Source organism: Rhea americana, unplaced genomic scaffold (genome assembly GCF_003343005.1).
Source record: "Rhea americana isolate MKP2758 unplaced genomic scaffold, rheAme1 scaffold_41, whole genome shotgun sequence".
Classification (NCBI taxonomy): domain Eukaryota; kingdom Metazoa; phylum Chordata; class Aves; order Rheiformes; family Rheidae; genus Rhea; species Rhea americana.
Window position 1 is genome coordinate 1789423 of NW_028186546.1, and position 27646 is coordinate 1817068.

The 27646-nt window shown below is 43.8% G+C and overlaps 1 protein-coding gene across 2 annotated transcripts in view; it reads left to right on the forward strand.

Annotated features, from left to right (window-relative positions):
• Positions 1–380: 380 nt before the first annotated feature.
• The window catches only part of SMOX (spermine oxidase), a 56855-nt gene continuing 29589 nt past the window's right edge, over positions 381–27646 (forward strand). Inside the window, exon 1 of one of the 2 annotated variants that reach the window (XM_085314670.1) lies at positions 381–531. The gene's annotated coding sequence lies outside the window, so the exon portion shown is untranslated. Of the gene's footprint in view, positions 532–1844; positions 1974–27646 lie in introns of those variants that run through there. The other variant, XM_085314671.1, reaches the window with a different exon arrangement.

Sequence of the window (27646 nt, forward strand, 5' to 3'; positions counted from 1 at the left end):
GGAAGATTTCGGAGACCCCAAGGGAGGCTTTCTGCGGAGGGGGCCGCCCGGCCTGGCCCCACACGCGGCCACGGCGCGAGGAAGGTGGCGCTTGCCGGGCCGGGGGGGAGATGAGGCGCCCCGGCCGGGGGTTTGGAGGAGTGAATGCCTCAAAATGAGGGATTAATCCCCAAAATAGGCCCGAGGTGTGTGTGTGTGTGTGGAGGGGGTGGTGAGGGGAGAGGCGAGGGCCAGGCCGCCGCCGCCGCGCCAGGCCGCGCTGCCCCTCAGCGGGGAGCGGCGGGAGGCGGAGGAGAAGGAGGAGGAGGAGGAGGCGGAGGAGGAGGAGGCGGGCAGCGGGGGCTCCTCGAGGCGGGGCCGGGGCGGGCCGAAGGGGAGGGCGGCTGGAAAACAGGCCGGCGCTGGTTCTCGCCTCGCAGTGCCAGGAGGAGCCGCCGCCGCCGCCGCCGCCGCGCCGGGAGCAGCGAGACGCCGAGGCGAGCTGGGCGGGCGGCGACACCGCGTCCCCCTCCGGCCACCGCAGAGAGAGAGGTACCGGCGGCGGCGGCGGCATCATCGTCCCTGCGCTCCCCTCGCCTCGCCGCCCTCCCCGCCCCGCTCCCCGCCGGGGGAGCCCGCGGCCGGCCGGCCGCGTCCTCGGGAGAGGGGCGCCGCCGACCCCTTCCCCGCCTTCCCGCCCCCCCTTTTTTCCCGCCTTCCCCCCACTTTTTCCTCCTATCCACCTTCTTTCCACCTTTTTCCCTTTATCCCTGTTCCCCCCCTTTCCCCTTTCCCCGTTTCCCCCCGTTTTTTCCCCTTACCCCCCGTTTTTCCCCCTCTTTTTCCCCTTTCCACCGTTTCCCCCCTTTTTCCCCTTTCCCCCCGTTTCACCTTTTTTTTCCCTTTTCTCCCCATTTCCTGCCTTTTTTCCCTTTACCCCCCATTCCCTGCTTTTTTTCCTCCCCATTTCCCCCTTTTTTTTCCTTCCCCTCATTTTCTCCCCCTTTTTTCCCTTTCCCCATTTCCCCCCTTTTTTCCTCTTTTCCATTTCTCCCCCTTTCCCCCCTTTCCCCAATTTCCCCTTTCTTCTCTTCCCCCATTTCCCATTTCTTCCTCTTCCCCCCATTTCCCCCCCTTTTCCCCTCTTCTCCCCATTTCCCCCTTTTCCCCTCTTCCCCGTTTCCTCCTTTTTTCCCTTTCCCTCTGTTTCGCCCTCCTTTTTCCCCTTTCCCTCTAGTTTCCCCCCTTTCTTTACCTTTCCCCCAGTTTGCCCCCCTTTTCCCTTTCCCTCCATTTCCCGTTTTCTCCCTTTCCCTCCCTTTCCCCCCTTTTTTCCCCCTTGCTCTTTTCCCGACGCCTTTCCCCGYGCGCCGRCGGCGGGGTGCTCGCGGCTGGCACRCGTGCGCACGTGCTYGGCGGCTCTCGTTCGCACCGGGCCGGCGCGATGCCGGTGTCTGGGCGGGTTTTCCGGCAGGTCCGTCGCCTTTCGCAGCTTTACGCGGGCTTTTAAATCATCGAGCTGGCGCGGGAGCTCGTCCTCGGTGCGCAAGAGTGAGATGCATCAATCCAATCGCATGTAACCGAAACCCGACCTCAAAACAAAGGTTTTTAGCAATATACATCCTCGTTCCCCAAATACAGCTGAGCTGCTTGATCCTTATTCTCAGCTCGCCCTTAAAATTCCTCTATTTAGAGGCACGCTGTCTCGAACCCTGTGCAAAGCCCATCGTAAAGAGTGCGGAGCCCATCCGTAATTGCCCTGCTACGTTGGATGCAAGCACGAGCTTTATGCAAAAGTGAAACCATCTGTATAAGCTCGTAYGCGGCCACTTTGGGATCCCGCGCTAGCGCGGGGTTGAGTCCAGCGCTCTGTCCTTAGCTCACCCCGCTGATCCACTTTTCCCGTAGCGCTAAGACCCAGCACTGCGCTGCAAGTTCCCCGACAGGTTTAGCGGAGGATGTGTGATCAGACAGCGAGCGTGGCTGCGTATTGTGTAAGAACGCTYTGTGTTTCCAATCTTTTACAAATGTTGTTTTATTGACTTACTGATAACGTTTTGCTCTTGCAGCTCCCTTTTTTTTTTCCAGATTGTTAGCCTGATACAARCTAATGTTTTTTATGGTGCTTCCTTGCAGCAGATGTGCAGTGTTTCTGTTTTTCAGCGGATAGCAAGGTCCGTAGATTCAGCTGGCTCTGCCTCTAAAAAAAGACGAGTGTCGTCTTTCCCTAGTCATCCCCTCCTCTCCCTCCCTCATTCTGCCCTTTGTGGAGTGGGAAACTGGACCGGGAAGCAGATAAATACAGAGCTGGCAGCAAGACAGGTCTCAGATCTGACTTGGTGTCTAGATAGAAATTGTGGCATGACCACTGAAGTGTTTACGTGGGCAACTTGGGCATTAGAGAAGCAACTGGGTGGTATTTTTSGTGGGATTTTGGCCAAATTATATGTGAAAGTGGGCTTTGAGATTGGGGCTTTACCTCATGTAAACACCGTCTGATGTTGAGCGCTGTTGGAGCGCTGTTTATAGTCCTCAGTCCTTTAGCCCGCTGGAGCTGGTTTGCCCCCCTCTTTCTTGAAATGATGGCTCTGGAGTGGAGGGGGRACACCCCAAATCCTGGGAACCCAAATCCTTTGCAGTCTACAAGCAGCCCTGGATAACCCTCTTGGTTCTTCACTTGGATAACTGTACTTTTTCTGAAAAAATCTCTGTTGTGTCTTTGCCACCAAGCGACAGAGTGCTGTCGGAGTGTTAATTGTGGTATCTTTGAAACACAGTCTTTTTCTGGGGCAGGGAAATCTCAGTCAGCTTGATAGGGATGAGRAGATTAAGATAGAGTTTGAAAAGCTCTGTCAGATTGCTAGCTTTCCTCGAAAGCAGAAGGACACTTACTATTTATGGGCTCCCAAGGGACCCTTGCATCTGAAAGGTGTGAATGGTGTTCTTTTACCTGTCCTCACCTTAACTAAGTAGTGTAGTTTGGGGTTTTTTGCAGTCTTCTACCTTCTGTGAACTCCTGCCTATCTCAGTCTATGGGACCAGCTTGGGAAGTTTGGAGAGGAGTTACTAAAATAATCCAGCTGATTTATTTTTTATGCTACGGGTTTGAGTGAATCATGTAGTGCGTTCCTGCTGCCTATTGCAAAAGTGGAGCTGCATGTCCTCTCAACCCCGGGAACTGGTTTATGTCACCTTGTGTTTTTTACGACCGTCTTCCCTCAGAAAAATAATTCTTCTTAAAGTGATATCAGATTCCCTGTTTAATTTCTAGCTGACCCAAATGAGGGTCAAAGGAAAATGGTGATGCTGGCTTCTGAAGTCTATGCATTTACTTACTTTRTATGCTTGGGTTATATCAAAAAGAAATGGAAAAGATTTTCTYTGTGCCTTTTACAAATATTAACGTACAGTCCATTTAATTTCACAAATCTGTCTGCCATCTCCCTCTTCCAGTAACTGTAATTCACAGACCTGAAAGTGGAAAAATGTAGACATGTCCCCTCCCAGGAGCTACAAACATCAGTCCTCTCCAGAAGTTAATGAAGTCAAAGCTATGGAGATGAAATAACTGTTTTTTTTTTTTGTTCTGTTAGTGAGTTAAAAAGTTGTACCAGAGTGGTAAATAATAAATTAAATAGATATAAAAAATCTTGGAAATGAAGTAGATGGAGAGTGCATTTGAACTCYTCCTTCTGAAGAGAGTGTCTAAACCATGTGGCTTAAGGATCCCTCCTGCTCCACCTTGGTGAAAATGTTAGTCTGAAACACAGCACTAACAAGGGACGGTGATACCAGCCCACCATGTAATAACCTGGAGCCTAGCAAGTCTGTAAAAGAGGGATTAGAAGCATAACCATAGATCAACTAATGCCACCAATTACTTGTATTAAGGACACTTAAAAATGAACTATTTAGCAAACACATCACAAAACATTGTGCCCTTTCCAGAACACGTTGTCTGTCTTGTTTCAGCCAGAGCCACTGAGGGAACAGGAAATTTCTGAGCTGTTTTGATGACACATCCAGTCTTCGTCAGCTCTTCCTGGCTTATGGGTTTCAATGTGGCCAGGTATTTCATGCTCTGTACAGAGGGCGCATTTGTATAGGCATAGTAATATGACTTGGGTTTATAGTAGTCACCATGGAAATTATGATAAGTCTTTGCTTGTTGAAAACTGATGTTCCTGTGGTTTCTTCTAATTTTAAGAGTAAATTCCAGAAATACCATGGGTGGGAATATGAGCTATTTAGAAAATAAGAGCTTCGTGGCTACGCTGCTCAGCACGAGAACACCATGTGCCTCATGGTATCTGGAGCTCATGTTGGTGTATTGTAGCCGTTCACATGATGTGTGGCTCTGCTCTGAAAAGTGGCTGCGTCAAATCATGAGTTTGAGGTCCTGTGTTTGTGTCTTGGTATCTTTTCTTTTTTCAGCTGTCAACACTGTATTGCTGTGAAAATATTTTGGGGAGCATTTGCGGTTCACCTTCTTGCTGTATCTGAAACTTCCAGCTTTGCAAGCTCRGAGGTGAGCTTGATTTGGAGAACCACCTGTATTACAACCTGCAATAAAGGCTCTTGAGATTAATCTTGACTCATGCAACTATCTTTTCTGAAAGGAGATATTGTCAGTGGTGTTTTAGTTGTTTCACTCTACAGCTGTGCAGGCTGCCTAGTCTTTTATGGAGTTCATGGCACGGTCCTTTACCTTCACCTGACCAGAGTGCATCCGTCCTGTCACCAAAATATAAAGCCTGGCCAGCAGAGTTTGCACATGTTCTTTTGTCATCTCTTGGGAAGAAAAGGCCTTGGATACTTCAGGTAGCATCCRTGAAGGATCCTGGGGACAGCGGTTGGACTGCAGGCTGGAGGAACGATGGCAGGCAGTCAACTAGCATCCTCASCCTGCAAATAGCACAGCATGCAGGGTGGATCCTGTTTGCAGGTTGAACCTGGCAGTAGCATAACACRGACCTACACTGTGAGAGATGCACTGTATATGTTGCTGTCTATTTTTTTCCTGGGGATAATTAATTGCAGGGAAATTTTAAAAAGTGGTGCTTCTTTGAAGATTTTTAATCCATGCCGTGGTTTTAAGAGTATTTTTTTTTTTTTTTGGTGGCCACTGGAGTTTTTGTATTGTGATAGTATTGTGATATCTTGGAGCTAGGACCTGGTGGTTGTAAAAATGGGAGTGGCGAGGTGTGGTTTGGATTCTCATTTTTGCAAATAGGAAAACTATGGAGAGATCTGGAGACCACAGAGTAAATCATTGGTAGAACTGAGATTTGAGTAAGCAGGGCAGAGTCTCAGCTGTGTGAAGTCCAGAGAGCTGAATTTGCTTGAATAAAGATGATTTCAGCTTGTGGGGTATCTTCAGTTTCCATTATTTGGTCACTTATGTTTCTTTTATCAAGTAGTCTTTAAAATGTTGCAGAGTCTTTGTAATGGCTTGAAAATTTAATTAGAATCTAGTTTTCTTTTTTTAAACTACTGAGTTCAAAGGCAGGAACTACCTTTTAAGAAATAAGAAAATATTTGTTTTCCTGGCTGACAAAAGTAGAGTACCAAGCAATGKAGGATCATTTCAGAAGAATGGATAATTGTTTATTATTTTCTTCACGCTTCACAGTTATTCTGCATGATCACAGACTTTTTTTAAGTGTGTCCTCTAGATTTAGCTGAATGGCATTTAACAGCGTAGGTTACTGGCATGCTTGGAATGACTCAAATATTGGACAGGATATGATGGTGTTTGAAGGCTTTGAAGAGAGAAGAAAAAAACCTTTGGTTTGGTTCGTTTCTGTTGTGAAATACCTACTCAGAGAAGGCTGTCTTGTAGCTGAGGTGTCCAAGAAAAGACCTTTTGCTACAAGCTAACAGGTAATCTGCGGCTGTCCCTAAGCCAGCTGCTGAATAAGAAAGGAGCAGTTTCTTTTCCTTTTTAAGAACTGTGTTTGGTTTAATTAATTTTGCAGGGCAGATGGGGTATGCTGGAGTACTAGGCTTTTTCTCTGGAGGGTATTGTACAGGTGCAGCATTCAAGTGTGCTAACCTAATGTTTCTGTTGGACGGACAGACATTTATTTTGAAACTGAATTTAAAATTCTTTTGTTCCACRAGCATGCATATTCCAGGATGTAGGTGTAACCTCTTGCTTTGATCTCCAGTCTTTTTCTAACAGGATTTTCTTTTTTTGGAATTGCTTGCTGTTGTGGTCCCAGTGGACTCTGCTGGGAAGACGTGCATCATTAACGTGTCTGGTAATGCTTTGATTGAACTCTTAAAAATTGTGGACCTTTTTGGTAAGTCTGGGTTGCTGTGAGGAGTATAGTTTTGCAAGACACTGGCTTCAGCAGTGGAACTGCATTAAGCTCTTTTTATTGTGCGGTCCTGTCTCTGCCTACATGTTTCCTCMCTTGCAGAACTGTTCTCCACCCCCATCAGGACATAGTCTCATGATTGGCTTATGCTGATTTAAGACACTACTGCTATTGAAAGGGTTTGTCCCACTCAGGCTTATGAGATGCTGCAGCCGTAGACAAGAGGATCAGGGTGCCTATCTGCCTGACAGCAGGTTATTTTTTGTTTTTATAGGGTAGATTTTCAGTTGGATCCAATCCCTGGCCCATTGCATGACTGCCACTGCCAGTACTAGTGAGAGAGTTGAACTGCRTCCCTTGAGAGCAGTGCAAAATTAGATCAGTGGACTGAAAAACTGTGCCTGCAGATGTACAGGAGTGTATCCATAAACACACATACACACACAGCAGAGGGGGTATTTTTGCCTTGGATCATTTCTGCGAACTTGGACACTGTGCGGTTCYGCAAACAGGGACAACTGAGAGGCTGGAGATCTGCTTTGCAAGAGTTGAGCAGGGGGGAAGGAAGCAAAAGCTCTTAAAACCACCTTGCTGTCGAAGTTGATAGTTTTCAAGCTGTAACCCTGAGATAAAGGTTAGTACTTCGGGGCTTGCAGTTTGCAGTCTGCTGCTTGGATTGTCTGATCTCCCAGAACATTATGTGCCATTAATTAATTCTTTCAGAAGCACAGTGCTTCCAGTAATTTAGCAGACTAAATTAACAGTCCCGTTTACAGTAATGGGAAGCTCACACCGTTGCTCCAGTTATACAATAGCATCTGGTGCCGGACATCGAGAAGARCTTGACAAAGGACTAAATGTGACAATGGTCTTTAGAGATAAGCACTGGGCTATTAATCTTTTTGTCCCCTGATTCCCTTGGAGTGGGATCCGGAACTGTGTGGTGGGCTCCCTATACCCTGCAGCAGAGCATCAGGAGGCGATCCAAGGTTTTGATCAAGGGCTGCCTAAAGTCAGCTTCACTCTTGTTAGCTGGCTGCTGGAGGCTGGCCAGTAGGAACATTGTAGATCTAAGGGATGGCCGAAAGGTCCATCCTAACTAGATATCGCTTCACAAATAGTTTATACAGGTGGGATTCGTGTGTTGAAGTCTCAGTAAAGCACAGGGAGAGGCAGTGCTGGAGTTGAGTTTGTAATGCTAAGCAGATGATCTGAAAGTGTTTTTGGGGGTTATTTTTTGGTTTTGGTTAGAAGCATAGACATCTGGCTCAGGGGTCCCCAGAACGTGAAGGGGATCCACTCCTAAAGATTGTATGCCTGCATATATTCCAAGGAAGAACAGCTGAATGGCTTAAGGAAAAAATAGAGTTATTCTGGCTGCATGGTCCAAAATTGGAGGTCAAGTGCAGATGGGCTCTTGTTAACAACCATCCCCGTGGTGTGGGATGTGAGAGAGGTACTTGGCAGCTGTGGTCTGTCTCATCGGGAAGGCTGTGGTGTGTAGCTCCTGGTCATGTGTCCATGGTCCTATTCCATAAGACTTGCTTGTTTGTGTTGTATTGCTCTTCAGGAAGTGAGGCAGGAGTTACTATGTAAGAATGGGCAACCCCTGCCAACGGGATCCAATGGGATCTCATGGCATTTGTGTGTCATATTATGGAAACAGAATTATTAAGAATAGAAATAGAAATATTAGGAAAGTTCTTTTGGTCTGGGGCTGCTGCTGATACATTTTCTTGYCATATTTTTCTGTTATAACTGAAGAACAGTAGGGCTGGAAGGGACCTCAAGACATTGTCTAATCTAACCTTATGCCCCACAACTGGGTCAGATCTATCTAAACTTTTTCCCCAGATGTCTGTCCAACACAGTTCTTAAAAGCCTCCAGTGATGTACTCTCCCCACCCTCCCTGGGTGAACCACCTCAGTCCTCTGTTGTTCTTAGCATTACCAAGCTCKTCCTAATGTTTCCTGCTGCAGTCAAAAACAGCTGACATCTTCTTCATTTTCCTCTTTGCAGCAGTCTCTGGGAATGGGCAGTGGCTGCAGTTGGACGATTTCTTCTGTGAAATGCAGGATCCAAAACAGCAGTGTGCCATCTGGCACCTTACCTATACTGAACTGGCAGATTACTTATGACTCACATGTATAGACTTTGTGTTATCTTTTATTTGGCAGAAGCACAAATAACCGCTCATGACGTAATGTGTTGTTTCATTATGAGTTATGTCTCTCTACATACTATAAAAGTAAGACACATACTCTTCAAGTACTGTCTTTTCTACTGGGATGTACTGTGGGTCTTCACAGAGASAACAGTGTGGTAAAGTGGAGGTCCTTGTCAGCTGCTGTCGTCAAATCTTTCCCTGTGACTAATTGGGTTGTAATTTGGGCAGTTGTGCCCTCCCCATTTGACGTCCCAGCTGTAGTTCACTGGTGACTTCCTATTCACCCTCTCTGCAATGGTTATACTCTGTGCGTTTGGTTTTGTGGGTACTCTCTCTTCGTTGCTGTGAAGGACATTCATGCATTTGCACAACTGGTAGTGTGTGGCTATGTTGATTCCTTTGGGAGGAGACCTGATGTTCAAAAGTAAAGCATGACAGAAGAGAAAATGTAGCGGATTAGCACTAGAACCATTACTTAGAAGGATAAACTGGTAACATGCTGGTCAGCATGATAAGTAATGATCAGCTGTTAGCTTGAAGGCGATTGCCATTTGATCATTATAATCTTAGGAAAATGATTCCAAATGGCTATTGTGTGATGGAGAATCTTAGGAAAATGATTCCAAGTGGCTATTGTGTGATGGAGCCAGATATCTGAGTTTGGTTTGTTCTGCTTCCAAGTGGACAGATGTTCCCATTACACAAAATATTGCAGTTTGCATCCATTGGCCATCTTGTGTGCTGTAGCTGAATCTGTTTTCTGAGGTTTTAGAGGGCTCATTTTAGCAGACAGAGGAAGGTGGCAGTTTCGTTTGAACTGTGTCTGAGAGAATATGGCTATTTGCTGTTTCCATTTGCAAAATTGGGCTGTACCAGTTTTATTTTTGGAAAAAATCACTTGCCTGTGAATATCATTGTGACTATTTTATYTAGCTTCTTATACCTTTCAGTGGGAGAGAATCATAGAATCATAGAAATCAGTAAGGTTGGAAGGGACCTCTGGAGATCATCTAGTCCAACCTCCCTGCTCAGCAGRGTCACCTAGAGYRYRTTAGACAGGATTGCGTCCAGGAGAATAGGAAATATGTATGAAAGCTGTGTCGGCTTCCAGAGAGCCTTCATCTCGAGGTAACTGAAGAAGCTAACGTCATTATAAAGGCTGGTCTGGACAGGTCTGAAACACCTCTTGGAAGCTGCTTGTGTTTATTGTGCTAGGAGGAGCAGGTTGGGTTGAACAGCCTTAATTTTATTTGAACTGTTAGTACGTATCTTCTCTGAATTCTCCTCAGTTTTCTTTTAGAGTCTTTATTTGAAAACTTGTATAATGTGAGTCTTCAGTTTCTTTTGCACTTTCAAAGATCTGGCTGTTTCAAAGAGCTGTGAAARTTCTAGTGTTTTCTTCTTATGTTTTTTTTTTTCTCCTTTAATTACAGATAAAGGGGACTTCAGTCATATGAAAGGTATTTGATTGATGGCTTTTGAGTCCAGAGCACTTGTTATTACTGAACAGGTGTATAGAGCTGTAGGCTACTGTGCAAAATCCCTTGTTCAGTGTTTCTTCATAATGATTTTTTAGAATTATTGAATAATTTAGTTTGGAGAGGACATCTGGAGCTCTGTAGTCCAAACCACTGCTCTGAGCAGGGCCAATTTCAGAGCTGGTTGCTCATGTCCTTGTCCAATCAAGTTCTGAAAATCTCCAGGGATGGAGTTTCCRTCAACTCTCTGGGCAACATGGTCCCATGTTAACCCTCTGACAGTAAGGAGTATTTTCCTTTTATCTAATCAGGATTTTCCTTGCTGCAGGTTTTGCCCATTTCTTCTTGTGCTTTTTTTGTGTGCTGTTCAGAGGAGTCTAGTTCCATCTTCTCTGTAACTGCCGGTTAGGTAGTTGAAGATAGAAATTAAATCCCCCATTAACACCTATTTCTTCTCAAASTTAAACAAACCCGATTCCTTCATTCTTTTCTTGTATGTCTTGTGTTCCAGTCCCTAGATCATCCTARTGGCTCTCTGTTGGACAGTTTGTTGATGGCTTTTCTGGGACTGTGGCTAAATTAGATAGTACTGCAGATGTGGCCCCACTAGCACCAAGAGAAGAAGAATCACTTCCCTCAAACTGCTGACTATCGTCCCTCCCGATTGAGCCCATTTTGTGGCTGTCTTTCACTGCTGCAAGAGCACACTGCTAATTCCTCTTCAACTTACTGTCCACCAGGACCCTCAGGTGTTTCTCTGAAGAGCTTCTCCCTAGCTAAGAAGTCCTCAGTTTGTGTTGATAAATGCTTTTCTCCTGTCTTGGGTGCAAGACTTCACATCTRTGTTGCATAACTTCGTGAGGTTTCCTTCAGTCCATTCCTCCAGCTTGTTGGGGCAGTCCTGTCCTCCAATGTACCAGCTGYTCCTCTCAGCATGATGTTGTCTGAACTTGCTGAGGGAGCTCTCTACCCCATCATCCAGGTCGTTAATTGAGATGTTAAAAAATATCTGTTTAACAACAGTCTGTTGGCTACTGCCCCTTGCACTCAATGATCCAGCCAATTTTAATTATTTTGTAGTCCACTTACCTGATCTGTATCTCTCCATTTGTGGAGACAAACTGAATGTCTCTAGGTCAGTCAGWCGATCTTTTCAAGATTTGCTAAGATTTACTTTGGAACAACAACAAAAAGTTGTGTTTAGACCTATGAGGAGAAGTGTGCTGGAAGAAGTGAGGTGTGGAATGAAAACATATGGGGAACTATAAAAAGTAAGGTTTCTGGTCTCTTTTTCTGTATAGATAAGCCCATGGACTCTTGTTCTTTCCATGCATATTGCTAATCACTAGCTTGTTTTTAAGTGGAGAAGTGTCTTTAGAAATAGTTACACTGGGAATTTTTCCTGCTTGATGAAGGAAGAAGGAGGCTTCCTTCAGGCTGTGGCCTGCCTGCCTGCTTGGACTAGTCTATTCTTAGCAACATGTCTGACTTAAATGGATCCAATTTCTTCTCATACCTGGTGGTTTTTTTTAATTATCATGGATTTTTGTTGCTCTTTCCAAGATCCAATCTGCATTTTGTAAAAATGTACAGTAGGTGCAAAAAAGTGAGCAGCTGATGGCAAAGCCATGCAATGTATAGCTAACTGCTTTCCATGCTTTTCCATAACTGCAGGCTGAGGTTTGCATTTATGCTGCTTAGGGAATTACTAATTGCTGCATAGGGARTTGCACCCCATTTTTACATTTGTTCATGTAACTTTGCTTTCTTAAGTATTTCCTCTTGTTGATATTGGACTAGTGTGTGAAGATCATTTGGAAATCTGAACCTGTACCTCAGAGTGCTTGCAAATCCTCCCAGCTCTGAATCATCTGTTGGTTTTATGGGCATACATTCCAGTCCATCATCCAAGTTATTAATGAAAATGTTGCACACGTCTTATACCTGGCTGGACCCGCTTTCAAGTGCCTTACCAATTATATAGCAAACCATTGATAATTACACTCTGAGAGTTATTTTGTCAAGCAGCCATTTTATAATGATTACATCTCGTTCATGTTTTCTTAGCTGGATCTTCTGGGAATATCATGTCAGTGTCAGAGCTAATAAAGATTGTGTTTCTGAATATCCTTATCRCTTCTGTATGGGCATACAATTTTTTCCTGGTGATGCATGGATCCTTTATGAAAGGATCTGTCTTCCATAGATTTTTGAAGATAGAAGGGACCTTGAAGGTGGTGAGATCTGCCCCTTTCAGTTAAACGTGCAGACTACACCAGATTTATGAGAACTTTTGTAACGGGACAGTTGCTATATGGCAGCCCCAGGAGATCAAGAGGAAGCAAACGTGATGTGTTTATGGCTCCCAAATGAAATTAAACAATTACCTGAATCCAGTCTTCAAAGCAGTCTTTGAATGAATCCCAACCCTCTTTCTGCAAGGGTTGGAAAAATAAAGTACGTGTCTAATCTGTACCAGATATCAGCCAACTGTTATCTGTGCCTACGTGCTGTTACTCAGATCTTGTTAGTCGCCTAATTGGATAATAGGCAGTACACTTCACAACTGCATAAGTATATTAAGCTCAGTCTGCTTTGGAGCAGGGAGGGGAAGATGTGCTTGGTGACAAATGGACAGAAGAAGCTACRCAGCGGAGGGGCAGTGTAAATACGGCCCTGTACCCCCATCACTTCATGTCCAGGAACTTTCCAGGACAGAAGCTTTGTGCATGTCTGTAGCATTTACATGAGTATTTAAGTCCCAGAGCGGAGAGTTGTGACACTTCTAGATTTTGTCCACATCAGCTGAGCAATTTCACTTTTAAAAGCACAGTTCTAACAGTTAAATCCCTTTCAGAGGTATCTTGTGCAGGATAAATTCATCCCTGGTTTTAAATCCAACAGGATATAGCGAAGGGATGTACCCTATGTGTGTAGAGAAGTGTGTATTTTGCAGCAGGTTCCTGGTCGTAAAGCATGAGGACGATGCAGTGTGACCAGGATCAGAAAGCCTGCATGGGACTTGGGGTGAACAGTTCTAAGCAATTCGACATATGGAAGAGAGAAACTCTTTAATTCTAGAAATACTCTTCCCTGTCTTTCYGGTGAAGATCCAGTTACTGCATTTATCTGTTTTAAAACTGTTGGAATAGGTTGACTCTTTTCCAAGGCGTAGCTAAAAGTCAGTCTCTTATAGAGCACTGTGTGTTTGTATTTTCCCAACAAATAGCTTATTCATTAAAAGACATGCAGATGTGAGCATAGTTCATGAGTTGTCACCACCTATTATATTCTCAGGAGAAGGTATGCACAGGGAACATTTCTGAGTACGGAAGTTGCATCTGATTGAGGGGATCGTTATCTCAAGTTAATGGGAAAGTAGCTGTGCAAATGTTTTGTGGATTCCCTTGGGACAGATGGAGAGTTTTGACACAGGGCTCAAGTTTAGTCTAGCTTTTGGCCTTGTATATGGAGTGAAAGGCTTAGGGCTTTTCATTTATAGCTTATTTACCTCATCTAATGAATATCTCCAGCTTTTCATGCTGTCCAACATCTGTGTAGCAGGCAGAAAACAAAGTAGTAAGACCTCTTTTCTTTATGTATTTATTTTAAGCAAATGTAAACTCGTTTAAGTGTGTTTATCATTGTGCAGCACGGTTAACAGCTGTGCAAAGTGCCTTRCAGTTGTGTGCATGATTTCATATATATGGGAAGTTGAGAGGATTCTCTGATATTTTTTTGTTTTTATATTTGGCCAACAAGGGTTAAGAGTTAGGCACTTGTCTGTGTGGGGAGGCTATTCCACTGCAGAGGGGTGTGAATTTAAAACATGCCAACTCCCCTATGGAAGATCTTATTAAATAACAAAATCCCAGACCACTTTTTTTTGGATGAAGATAAAGGATTGCAGCATAGCTGTTTTGGCTCATTTCTGTGTAGATGATCCTCCAAACTACCACCTTATTTTAGATGAACTAGTGAATAGCTGTCAAATGCATTTTATAGTATTCATGCCTAATGTAATGACTAGGTTAAGATGGCCTTTCTGCAAAGGATAATTCAAATGTCAGCATCTAGATTACCTAGATAGGCACTGGAGGGAGTCTACATCTTTTTTTTTTTTCGCTACATAGAAGACCTAGACTCCTGTCTGAGACACTGAAGGTTGGTAGCTACAGGTAACTGTTGCTGCATGCCAGAGGCAGATTTGAGTTTTCAACATCCAGAAGAGATGGATTAGTGATCTGTCCAAAGTGTTCAATGAGGTGAAGGTTGCGTACTTTCTGTAGCAATATACACTGATAATTCCTTTCTCTCCCATCCCGAACTGCTGTGTATTGTGGTAATGACTGACTCAGTCCATCATCAACTCTGTATTGGGCTGTAGTTCAACAGACACTTATTAAAGGGTGACGAATACTCTGTTGTATGCAACTGATAAGAGAATTCAGAAATGAAATTGAATATTAAATTGTCAGTGACCTTTTTCTCTCCTTTAGCTTTGGCTGAAAAAAAAAGATAATGACGTAGGCCCCTTTTCTGTATGGGCAAGATCTAGACATGCCTTGCACTTTCAGAGTTGCTTTTCAAAACCCASGTAACAATTTGGTGGTCCTGTCTGACCACTGCCTGTTCCAGGTAAAACCCAGACCCARTAACGTGTGTATCAAAAGCAAAATSTTTTCTTGGTTGATTGTTAGTGCTGTCTTTACAAATTTCTTAAAACCAAACCCACAATGCTGTATGTTTTCCAGAAGATGAGGTGGTGTCCTAGGTGGTGAGATCTGTGATGCTTCTTAGTTCTTGGAGGAATTTATCTCCCAGTTTTGGCTAAGCAGAGTGGAGCTTTCCCCTATTGTAGAGAGGTCTRTGGTGCTCATGGAGCGAGTTTATCAGTCTGGGTCTTCACTGGGGCCTTTAGGCAATATTTTAAGTTTCCCCAACTTTGATCRCAGAACATCTTATGCCTGGAGTCAAGGCCTTGACTGTGACAGGCAGTTCTTTGGAAAGCTGTGCAAAGATCCTCGTGTCTCTCAAAAGCAGTGGCCTGTGTTTCAGAAAGCAGCGCTGTGAACGAGGAGAACAAGTTTGAAATCACGTGTCCGCCTGCAAGTACTTTTTCTTCCTTAGGAAGATTTGCTGGAGAATGTTAATTGAGTCCCCTTTTAAATGAAGGAGACTTTGCTTCCTTCCCAAGTTTTCAAAACAAATTTTCCAAATACAGAGACCATGTTTCATTCAAGTGTAAATCCTTTCTCTTTAACCTGGAAGTTATCCCAGAAAAAAAAAAATCCATTCACAGTGGGACAGACCCTTGCAGTTGCAGTGGAAAAAAATGAAGTGGATCAAATTGTCCAAACAGGAAGGGAATTAAGAAAAGACTTTACTCAGTGAGGTGAGCTCTCAGTTTAAATAGTCTTCCTGCAAACTCCACTTTGTAACTCTGTTGCTTTTGAAGCATCATGCTATAATTGAAGTGACTGCTAAATTTAGAAATGACGCATCTTCCTTGCCAACAGGCCAGCCTATCTGTAGGCTGCATGGGTTTAAGTGTGAAGTTATGGGGTGGATGCAAGAAGTSGCTTGAAATTCATTGGCTTGTTATCATCTCTTTTGACTTCTGCGTAGCTCGGTGGTCCTGTTGGGTCTCTGAACTCCAATAATTTATGCTCCTCTAGTTTCTTTTCATTTGAGGGCATTAATCTAAGTGCTCTTTTGACATGGCTAGGTAGTAATGCTGTTTAACACATAGTGAAGCTGAAGCAGTGAAAGGATAAAGCTTGACAAGCTGAGTGAAACGAGCTCCTATCCAAAAGCTTTGAAATTGTGCTGTATTTTTAGCAATTCCTGGTTAGAATTGTCATTCTGTTATCCCCTGTCACACAAGAAGTCTGTAAAAGAACAGATAAAACACAAGTGGCCCAATCCCCAGCCTCTGCTGTTTACTGCMTGACAAATCTTCCTGCTTGGTGAAAAATCCCTTAGAAATATGATATTTTTTTTTTCGCCGGTAGCTCGTATTTCTTAATTCCTCTCTTCCTGAGCAGTATTTTATCTTAATTCTGTGAAGTAGTTTGAGACAGTTTATTGAAAAGGAGCAATGCAAAATAAATCTCCCTTTGTTTCAGTAGTATGGTTTGATAGTCACRGAGAAGAAATACTGTTCTGAGTTTGGTGATTCAGGAGGAATGAAAGGCACCTGGTGGAAACAGTAATCCATCATTTCTGTGCATCCTACGGTACACTGGGCTGCAGTTGCCTGCAGGGAATTTAGTAACCTCAAAGCGCAAGAACTYGAGTGGAGGAGGTTTTCTATCTCAAGAGAGAATTTCATCCTCCGGCTCTGTTTTGATGTTTGCAGTAAGGTGGAAACAAAAGCCGAAGGTGTCACTGTTGTGTTTTTGTCCCCGCTCTCCCACCTATCTTTTCCTTGCCTTTCACCAACAGTTTACGCTTTCTGCTGTGCTTCAGGGTGTCTAGATGCTAGCACTTAACGAGCGAAATCCCGCAGCAGGGTGAACTGCTGCTGTTGCGTTACAGCCGGGATGCTTACTCCTGTAAGATGCTTTTTGTAGCAGCACCTGACTACCTAAGGATAGCTGTAGACAGCCTGAATGCAGGCAGTTTCTAGTTAGGAGATGTGTCTGTGCTTTTCCATCGAAAACATTTGTGAAATCAGAACATGTAGCTGTCGTATGCAAAACCCTACGCTTCAAGTAGCATGAGGAAAACACCTTTCTTCTTCAAGGTGAGCCTCTGATGGGTAAAAATCTCAGAAACCCGGTCTGTCAAGCATGACCCAGAATTCATCGAGATCTAGGGAGATGCTTCCCAAACTGAATTCCCCTATCCTGGGGTTCTTGTCCGATGCATGCATTTGTGCAGAGAGCAGTATGGGGAATGCAGGGTATATTGCAATATCCTAAAGTTAGTCTTGGCCATGTTTCTGCTGCCTGAGAGCTGAAGCATGGCTTCCCCAAGAGTTCAAGATCCGCATTTAGTGTTCCTGAGAAAGATATGCCCCAGAGAAGTCCCCTAAATACAGTTCCACCTGGAGAGACGTACTTTTCCTGCRGTAACGTCTAGTCTGTTCCAGGCTGAAGTCAATCCAGTTACTGTGGCAGTAAATCAGCACCGTGTTCGACTTTTCTARTTTTGGTTCTCAGCCCTTGTGTTTCAGTTGCATGTAATGATTTTCCTCATGACTTGAATGGTAAAGATGTGGTAACCACACAAGGATGGCTTAAAATCAAAGATTGGGTGTGGGTGTTGCTTTCAAATAGAGAATAAATGTTGCTATTTAGAGAGTTGTGCTGCTATTTCAGGACAGCTTGTTAGGTCTGGATTCTGTAAAGTGGTGAGAAAATATAATTGCTTTTGGGCTAGTATGTCTCATATGGTGTGTCCTGAATTGATCCTCACGTACACATTGAGTTGGAGCCAGTACTGAGCCTTGCTGAATGCAGATTCATTCCCTTTTTCACCCTCCTATTACACAGAATGGGGGAAGGAGAAGAAGATTCCTGATGAAATTTTGCTCCCAGGCTTGCTCCAATGAATTTAAAACCCCAAACCACAAAGAATTCCCAGATGTAATATGGACACCGGTGTTTATTTGCCTGAGACCCCATTGTGTTCTGAGTTGTGCAAACGTAGGCATGTTTCCGATTTAATTAAGGCTGTTTTTATCAATTAAGTTTCACAAACAATTGGAGCGAGAAGGAGGGTAACGGAGATAAGATTGCACGGTTATGCAGATGGGGTAGGGTACAGCTCTTTTTTGGCAGTCAGAATACAAGAAACTTGGTTGCAACATAGTTCTGATCCATTATGCCAGTGGTTTTAGCTTGCAGCCTTTTTCCCCTGTAGTTTACTGTCTGCTTCTCCTTCCTTTTACAGTCCTGAAACACCAAGCTTTGCTTCATGGGAAGCTGAGCAGTGGGAGATGACTTCCAGTGTTTACTGGACGTGCTTGAGGAGCTGGGAGAAAAAGGGAGAGTTCCCAGCACTGGGTCAGCTRCTGCTTGGCAAGCATGTGAGTCAGAATTGATCCATGCTCATGGACACAGACAGACCAGACTCAATCTCTCCATGCTAACTTGGAACCAGAAACATGGGAGAGCACAGCACAGACACAGTAGAAGGCAAACCAGTTTGGGTCTGGATATTGCTTGTCCCTGTTAGCTCAACAGCATGTTTTTGAACTAATAAACTCTCTCCATGGTTTGAGGCTAGCATGGTTCAGCTGCAACTAGTTGTACTGGCTTAGGTTTTAACTAGGTCACTGTGCAGATAGGTCCCTGATGGCCTGTAGTATGYGAAAACACAGTGATTTCTATCAAAGATTTTAGAATTCATGGCTASATCATGATTTCTTTCTCCAGGGTTAAGATGAGACTATATCATTTGCTGTGCCAGTTTGAGTGCCAGTCTAGCAGCACTGTTTTCCCAGCTTTTCCTGATCCATGAGGAGACTGTTCTTCTGGCAGTGTAAGCTATCACTGGTGATAGAGCAGGTGTTGTGGAATGTCCTCTAGATAGGTGGGCCCTTGTACCTARTATCTCAAGCTCCCAAAAGACAAGTATATACTAAGCTGTCAACTACAACATATACTTGTTCTTCTCTCTTTGGGGGATTTGTAGAGCAGAGGATTTACTGGTAGCATTTGCTCATCTGTTTTGCAAGGAACATGCCAAATTGAAAGCTGTGCTTTTGGTTGCTGCTGTGAAACTCCTTTTTCCTGTCTCCTGTGTAATATTGTAGCCTCTGGCACATGAACCACAGCATTAGTGTTCTGATTTCATTAGCTCTGTGGGCAGGAGAAGCTCTGTAGCCCAGAACGCATGGTTCAGGGAAGTCATTGTCTCAGCTGCAGATGAGCTAGCTGGTTTTGTGTGACCAGAGAAACTGCAAAGAAAGGGAGAAAGAAGAAGAGGCTTCTCTCTCCAAGACTGTCCCAGGAACGCAGTCCGTCTAGCCATAGCTGGCCCATCTCTCACCTACACATGGTGTCATTGCAATGTATTCCTGAAATGCCTTTGACTTCCTTCTTAGCGCATTTTTCTGGGAAACACTCGGGGGTGATGACCACATCTTAGCATTTCCATGGCGGGGTGGGGTGGGGTCATACGGGTGGAAGAAATCGTCTAGTTATTACCTTAGTCCTCAGAACTGTAAATCCAGCCTGCTGTCCCGCTGGCTGAGCTGCCTTCCACTAGGCTGTCAGAGAGGCCTTTAAAGAGCAGTTCAAGATAGCCTACTCCCTTCTCTTGCTCTCAGAGCTGACCGAGTCAGCTGTATTTTCACGGTGCGCTTCAGCCAAGGGAGCAAGCTTGAGAATCAGCCATGAGCCAGCCAGTTATTTTGATTTATTTTCTTTTCTTTCTCGTTGGATGAGAAAGATTTGAAAAACATATAATGGTGCATTTTATCAGTGAGTTTTAAATGGCGTGATTCATCCACTTATGTTCTTGGCATGAGGTTCTTTGGTTTATTTTTTGGATATCCTTGCAGCTCTGTTAGTGCCAAGCACAGTATGGAAGTGTCCTGTGGCAGACAACCTGCTCTGCCCATATGTTAGCTTAAAAAAAAGATTATAATAGGAAGTCTTTATACTGCATGCCAACATGCCTGGGACTTGTTAAATATATTCTGCTTGTCAACAACTACCCAATTTAAAAAGTAGCCTTGGTGTGAATCAGCTTTGAACAAGTTCATTTGACTCAAGGGATATTTGCAGGCATTAAAACAAGTTGGATCACAGTGGTAAAAATGTGCAGTGGTTTCCCGATCAAAAGCACTATCCAAAGACTTCTTCTTTCTTTCTTTTTCTTTTTTTTTTTGAAAAAACTTCTCCTCTAAATGTTCAAAAGCACAGAGATTTTCCTAGTTAGCACATTTTTGGTGACTTTGGAGAGTAGAGGAGGCTTACTGGAGCAAGTATTTTTGGAAGCCACTAGCAGGTAACTGGAACGCTTGTTACAGTCTATGCAAACAGTACATCTGTATAGAGGGGTATGGGTGTAAGTCTTGCCTGAAGTCAGTATTATTCAAYGGGGTTCACTTGCTGCTGCGGTCGATTCCTCGCTAGGGTATAAATCACTGTGACACTTACGGGCTCTTTAACAGGTTCATTTTTAAAGTCAGAATTGTGGGATCCGTTTACAAAGCGAGCTCTGTGCTCTGCCTGCGCCCTCTTCCCTGGCTTATTGCCTGAAATTGCCTGCCTGGCCAGCTTGCCTGCCAGCTCTGCAGATCTCGCCTCTGTGAGGAGGCTGGTCCGCGTGGGACTGGCGTGGGAGCTTGTGGTCGTCCTGCAAAGCTTCCTGGCTCTCCTTGACTTGAAGACTGCATTATCACTGGTGCTGTTCTGTCCTCGTTTCCCTCKGTCCATAGGATATTGGTCTGATCAGTCAGAGGCTTAGGCTTTAGCTAGTTGTCTTTTCTTGCAGTTCAGCTTTGAATAGGTGTTGTCTGCTCAGAAGAGCAGGCTGCAGAGAAGGTGCTCCAGTGCCTCTAAGATAGCAGCAAGTCTTACCAGGGTGCCTTTTCCACTGTCTTACTAGGGTTGGGTTTGACGGTTTATTCTCTCTGTCTCCTCCGTGTTTTTCCTGGATGATGGTGTTGCAGGCAGAGGCAAAGGGGACAGCTGTCTTGGATCACACTTATGAAAAATATTGTTTCTCAGAACATTCTGTTTTTTTTTTGTTGAAGAACTTAAACATTTCTGCTTCATTTTCTATGCCAGCAGTGTGGGACCACAAAGTGGTGCTGTTGTTGGAGCCTGTTGCTTGCACAAGATCTGATGGCCTCAGCTCTAAGATCTAGCAGCTTTGGTTTGTTTCTAATTCATAACTAGCAGAATAGTTTTACAGAGTTAACTAAGGGTGATAGTCCTTTATTTGACAGACAGGGGAACTGATGCACAGATAGATGAAATGGCTTGCTCAAGCCATCACTGGTCACCCTGAGAGCAGGAGACTGTTATTTGTTGTGTGTCTGTCTACTGAAATAGGACAAGTTTCCAGCTTGGGAAGTATTTTAGTATGGCCCCTGCTCTGCCTCTCCTGAGCGATGGAGGCATGATACTTCTGGAAGTGAAGAGGAAAAAGAAGATAAGGTTTGCAGCGTTTTGTTAAAAGATGGGGAGTAGCCAGCCCAGCTAAGGTCATCATCTCAGGCTTGAAGAGACTCGAGTTTGGGCAGGCAAAGTTTAGTACTGTGATAGCCCTCTCTACCTTTCAGGATGTGTCCAGAGGAAGATAAGTGCAGAGTCAGCCTGAAGGTCTCTGCTACTTCCAAAACACTACTGCTGCAGAGGTTTTGGGCAGAGGGCCGTGGATTTGGTGGATGGGTAAAATGGGATGGTTTTTGTTCATATTACTAGTTTTAAGATAGTAGGTACAGCATGTTGTTACTGTGTTTCTGTCCTTAGGTATGATCCAGCTGTGCATGCACTATGTGTCAATCATTGTGGTGGGTCAGTAATTAGTAAATGGGGCTTGTAGAGGCTTGTGTAAGATCACTGCTACTGAGCTGCAGCCTTCTTAGTTCCTCAAGCTGCATTTGATAGCTTGGGCTTTTATGTAGGCACATTTTAGCAGATAGTAGCATTCAGTCCAAATTTGCTTTTCTCTGACAGCCACCCCTATRAATTCTAGCAGCTCTCTGAAAACCACTTTGATTCTGCTTCTTCTGTGGAGATATATAAGGCAAGTCACAGGCTGTTCATCTGTAGCAGAAGTGTTGTCTTGTTTTTATCACTGCAGTAAAAAGCTGTGTCTGTCTCCCTTGTACCATCATGTTGAGGGAGTTTAGAGGCTAGTCAGCTCTTCATCACYGGGGCTGGTGGACAATGATGAGGGCCTCAGGATAAGTGGGTCATATTAATGCTATGAGATGTGATGGGTAGGGTGATGCAGAAATGATTGAGGAGCTCCACTCAAAGCCCACTGGGATCCAGGAAGACTCTTTCTCAGGAATGTTAAATGCAGGTCTTACTCTTGGTGAAGAATTCATATATATATATATAYATATATATGAATTTTTATAATTATAAATTTATTTATAGATATCCTGCTAAATGAGCAAAATGTGGATGTCTTCCTCCCCTTAGGCAATGAAGGATGCCATGGGAAGATACTTTCTTTTGAAGGTGTCTTGCCACATGATGGGAAGGAGCTACCAACACCTTGGGGAAAGTGAGGGGACTGTGTTGGTGACAGTCCTGCTTGGGGCAGGGGGTTGGATTGGAGCTCTTCAGAGGTCCCTTCCAGTCAGCACTTCACAGTTTCTGTGAGCTGTCAGGAAGTCTCCCCTGCAGAGACCCACTCCCTGCCCAGACCTGGTGGCTATGTGGAAAGAGGGCAGCAGGAGCAATCTGGGCTAGGTGAGTTATTCCAGCAGCCCACATCCACCTTGCAAATTTACTTAGAGTGATGAAACAGGTCTCCCTCCCTTGGCTGGTCTTTGGCCAAGGAACTTGTGGTTAGGCTAAAGGATTGAATTGGACAAAACCTGAGCACAAGGCTGACGGTGAAACACTGCTCTGCCAGTTGTTTCTACCTGGTGATTGGAGGTAGGTTTCCAGGGTGTGCAGGCGTGACGGAAGTTAAAGTAAATCTCACTGGTGCATATCCTGACGGCAGCACGGGTGTTACGAGCCTGGGAAGGGCTCTGGTATGTACTGGGATGGCTGAAGTCCAATCTGCTACTCCTGCAGCTATCCCGGTATCCTCGGGAAAACGAGGTGTGTCYGATTCCGCTGCAATAAAGCTCCTGTTGCATGGCATACAACCTTGTTGGGTTGGTGTTTGTGCAACCACTTTATTCTGAAGGGAGTTTATAACAGTCTGTTTCATTGCCTCACGTATTTGATTGATGTGGAGGACTTAAGTTCAATTAATACGTCTCCTGCCTTGTGTTGAAAGGTTGTCCATACTTAACCTGTGGTGGCTCTGAAGAGGATTGTGAGCAAGTTTGGCAGGCAACCTGCTGGACTGGAGGTTGCAATTGCAATTGCAAGAGTGGAAAGGAGGAGAGGGGAAAAAAAAAAGAGAGAAAGAAAAAGATGTTTCAGTTTGACATGTTTACAGCCTGGAGAGCTTGGAAAGAGCATCTTGAAGTAACAGGGAGCAAGCATTAATTAAAACAGCTGATTACTATCACTATTAAAAATAGATATTTCTATTTTGCATTTGTCTAGCTTCAGCTCTTAGGCGCTTAACTGCACTTTGWCTAGATTAAATAGCTTTTTGGTGTCAAGTATTGTCTGTTAGTAAATACTTTCAGATTATGACCAATATACCTGTCTTATAAATGTGTGTATATAGTGTCCCTTCATGTGTTGATATTCCCTGGAACAGTTGCAATTAAAAAAATTCCTTTCTTCCTCTGGTTAGTGTGTTTAGTTCTAGTGCCTCCATTTAGTGGTTCAGTTGAAATTAGGTCTCATCTGATTTATTTGAGTTCCTTTCAAACACAGTCCTGTTGTTTAGGTTTCTGATGAAGGGTGATGCATAATTCCCAGCAATTAAAAACCTGGAGGGAAAAATGTGATTCTAGTAAATTTTAGTCTGTTTGTGCTGGAGCTTCTTGGTCTGTGCAGTCAGCAGGGATTTTGTTTGTGTTGATTATGCATTTCTCACCCTCCAGACTGGCTGTTGCTCTTGTTAATGTTTAATGTGAAGACTGTGAATTCAGCGCTGTACAGAAGAGCTAAAACATGCAGTCAAGTATTGTGGTTAGGAAAGAAAATCATATCCCTGTGCAGGAATCTGAGAATAACATGTGGAACTACAGTCACTCCTTGCCTGTTCTGGAAGCGCAGTTCATCTCAACCTCATTTTAATTGTCTAAAACTATTTCTAGATCAGTAAGTACTGTGGTGGTAATACGAGAGGATGTGTTGAGTGAATGAGTCAGTGYTGAGGCCCCCACGTCTACACTGTATGTGTTTGTGTGGAGCTGCTGTGCTCTGGTCCCATAATGAACATCCCTTAGTGGCTGGGATGCATCGTGGGTTCTCTTTGAGTGCATCTTCAGGTTTGGTTTCATCCAAAAGGAGTCCAAGAACTCCAAGAACTGCACAACATGAATGAAAGAGTGGGAAGTGGAGCTGTCATTCCAAAGCAARCTTCTGAGCCTAGCTAAACTGCTAATGTAAGTGGACTCAGAAATGTGAGGTGACTTTTTTTTTTCTTTAACTGGTCTGCAAGYTCCCTTTCAGCTATTCCATCCTCAGATATGTCTGAGATCAGCAGGATGGTTTAGCTTCTGCTGGTGTCTCTGGCTTTCCATCAGCTGAAAGGTTGCGGACAGCAAATGCAAGTTGGACTCCAGACTGATGAAGTTGGATGAGACAGATTCCACCTGGAGTGGCCATTACTGTGGTCTGTGGGATGCAGGGAGCTCACTTTTGGGTCTTGGACAACCTACTGTGTGAAACAAAGCAAAGTCTGAGGGGAGAGGAAGGCCTTTTTTAGATTAACTGATCTAGGTGGAGAAAAAAAGCCAAAATGAAAAAAAAGAGGACAAGCTTTTAAGCTTGAAAGCCTTTTCTTTTTCCAGTACATTACCTTGCCTAAGTCTTTGTGTCATCACAGCTATGATAGTGCTACTGTAAGAGTGTTTGGGTGAGCTAAGAATAGCAAATTTCCTTGACAAATGTTTTTGTTTATTTTGGTTTTGTATTTTTAAATTGTCTGAGCCTTGGTGACCTTTTTCTTAAGGGTCYTTGGAAGAATAGCCTCATGAGAGAATACAGTTGTGATAAAGGTGGCAGCTGTGAACTRCCTTAATTCTCTGGGTTTTCACTTGTGATTGAAGTCCTAATGAAAGCTAACAGCTCCACGGTGCAGATGAAAAGAATCATCTCCCTGGGACCAGTCACTGGGCTGGCTGCATAACTAAGGCCAGYAGAGATGAAGGGATGGGGAGTTTGTAGTTGAGAGGTACAAATGCCAGGAATGCAAACCCGTGATTCTGGGTTAGTAGAATGGTGCCCATCATAGAAAATATATTTTTGTGAAGGTTTGCCTACTGGGAAACAGAAGCTCTTGGGTGTTATTTAATATTTTTTTTGAATGGAGAAGATGGACAGTAGGGAGAAGAGATGAATGAGGAAGAGTCATGGCACCTAGGAATGCGAGGGTAGACTGGAAATAGAGACTGAGAAAGGGAACAAATCTAGAAGAAGATGAAGTTAAAATATCATGAGTGAGATGCTTAGATAAACAAGAGGTAGTGGGATCAAACCTATATTTTTAAGGCTGTAAGAAATTGTGGCCTATTTGGATTTTCCTTTATGGTGGGTAACCCGTGCTGATTAGCTATCTTACAAGAAGGCCRTAAGAGACAAGATGGGAGGATTTTACTCTTAGGCAAGCTATGATTTAGTATTACCCTTGCTTTTGGTTGGATGCATAGTAAAGTTACAGCCTCAAAGAGATTCACAGCAGAGCAACTAACACACTTCTTACCCTCTAATTACAAAACAAAACAAAACAAAACAAAAAATCCTCCCAACCTCCTGGGAATCAGGTTGAAGTCAGAAAGCCAGATAGTCTGGTAATACTCACTGGTGCAAGTAGTGTCTGGTGGATTGGCAAATATTAGTAGACTGTTTTATGTACTTATCTTACTTCTGAGCCTAACTAGGTGTATAACTGATACTGAAATAAGTGCAGTGGTGATCATATATTTATATTGTCCATTGATTTCACAATAGATCATGTATCTTGATTGGGAAGCTCAAGCTCTTGCTAAATTTTAATTGCCTTCTCCTGTCGATCATACAGTGAAGGTTGTTGGCTCGTTAAGGGTRGTTTCTAAATCCGGATTCTGCACACAGAAAATACCCTGTTATTTTCTCATCTGTCTAGACAGGTCACATAATCCAGTATTAAAATGATGAAATGGGAGAGGAAGACATGTTATTTAAGACTTTATGTGAAGAATTCACAAGAGTTTGCTGAAGCTAGCGTTAGGAAAGCTGTACTTGAAGAACTGAGCTAAAACTGTTAAATTCTTACAGGATATAAGTGGCAGAAAAGGTGTTTCTTTACTGTGGCAATTAAAATATATACCTCAAGGTGCCATCTGAAGACTAGCTGAGAAATTAARGAGTTTTATGGAATGTATATGGGTTGTAATAAATCCTGAAGGCATTTCTAGGAAGAGTTATTTCAATTGTGGGTTTATAATAGCTCGAAAATGAGAAAGGGCTAGCCAGATTAAAATTTACTGCTTCTTGAAGAAGAGATGACTAGGATCATGCATGAAGGTCCTGGGCACTGAGAAGAATGTGAACAGGGTGCAATTACCAATATTTCTCATAACATGCTTTTGGGGAATGCCCTCAGTTCTCATTGAGTACTGGGTTTCAAACTACCAACAGGACATTAATGTTTGCATAATGTTAATAGACTGAGGAGCTACTCACCGTAGAACTGTTGTGAAGGCCAGAAGCATTAGAGGACTTCCAAAAGGAGTCAGCAAATTCAAGAAGGGAAAGTCCACCAGTGGTTGTTGTGCTCAGAGGTCTGGATATGAGTTCCACCTTAGAATGTCCCTAAAGAACTTAGGCTGGAGGCTGKATACTGCCAGAAGAGGGTCATTCCTGTTTGTACTTACCCCAGGCTCTTCGATGTGACTTGCTATGGCAGCTCTTGTGTATCCTTAACTGTACTATTTTGTCCTTCAGGCAGCTAAGCTTCATATTCCAGTGATGGTATCCTAACTTTTCTTGGTTTTTATAGAGCAAGTGTAGAGAGGTGACGTCACTTTCCTGCAACTGCAGGTCTTGATGTTCAGGGCCCATCTTAAAGATTTTCAAAGAAACTAGAAACCCGTGACTTCCTAGCTTGATAGGCTAAAAGTCAGTAAGTTGGCATATTTGGAAGGGGAGGTCAAGGACTAATGGTTGACTCACTGACCRCTTACCACTTGTGCAGCCTTGGAAYGATATAGGGACCAAGAAAAGTGGTGGCTTCACTCAACCTCAAGTGTAGGTAAAAGATGACAATGGAAGAAAAATCTGTTTCTGGGAAGCCAAGCTCCTTCCCGTTGTTCTGCATTGTAAATAGAGAAAAGTGATGTTTCCTCTTCATATATTTTTTTTACTAAAACGTTGTCCCTGATCTCTGTTTGCAGAGTGCGTTGTGTGCCTCTSAGGGGTGGTCTTATGTTTCATATCRGYCTCTGTCTGGTAGGGATTTAATCTACACATCAYGGAGTAGTTCCTGATTCATTCCCAAAGGAAACTCTCCTTACTGCAGAGTAGGACTGCTGTGTTCCTGTTTATCTTAACCCATTCTGAAAATCCGCTTTCAAAGTGAATTAAGATAAACAGGAACCAAACACTCCTGTCCCAGATAAGGAATGTCTGCAGGGGGAGTGAATCAGAAGCAAAGCAAGCAAAGACTAGTTCTGAGGTGTCTGCAACAGAAAGCTTGGCCCATCTCATCAGCTGCTGTAGGGAAGGTATCTTGCATCTTCCTCCTCCCTGCCTGTTCCAGAGCTTTACTGTTGCTTCTGGAGCCAGGGAAGAAAGTGTTCTCTACTGCTTTTTCAAACTGATTTACTGCTTTTGGATCCAGCTTGCTTGGGAGTAAGTCCAGTTCCTGGTTTTGGCYGCTCATAGCTTTTCCTCTTGTTAAGTGACCACGATTCGTGACTCTTGCCATGAACTAGAAAGCA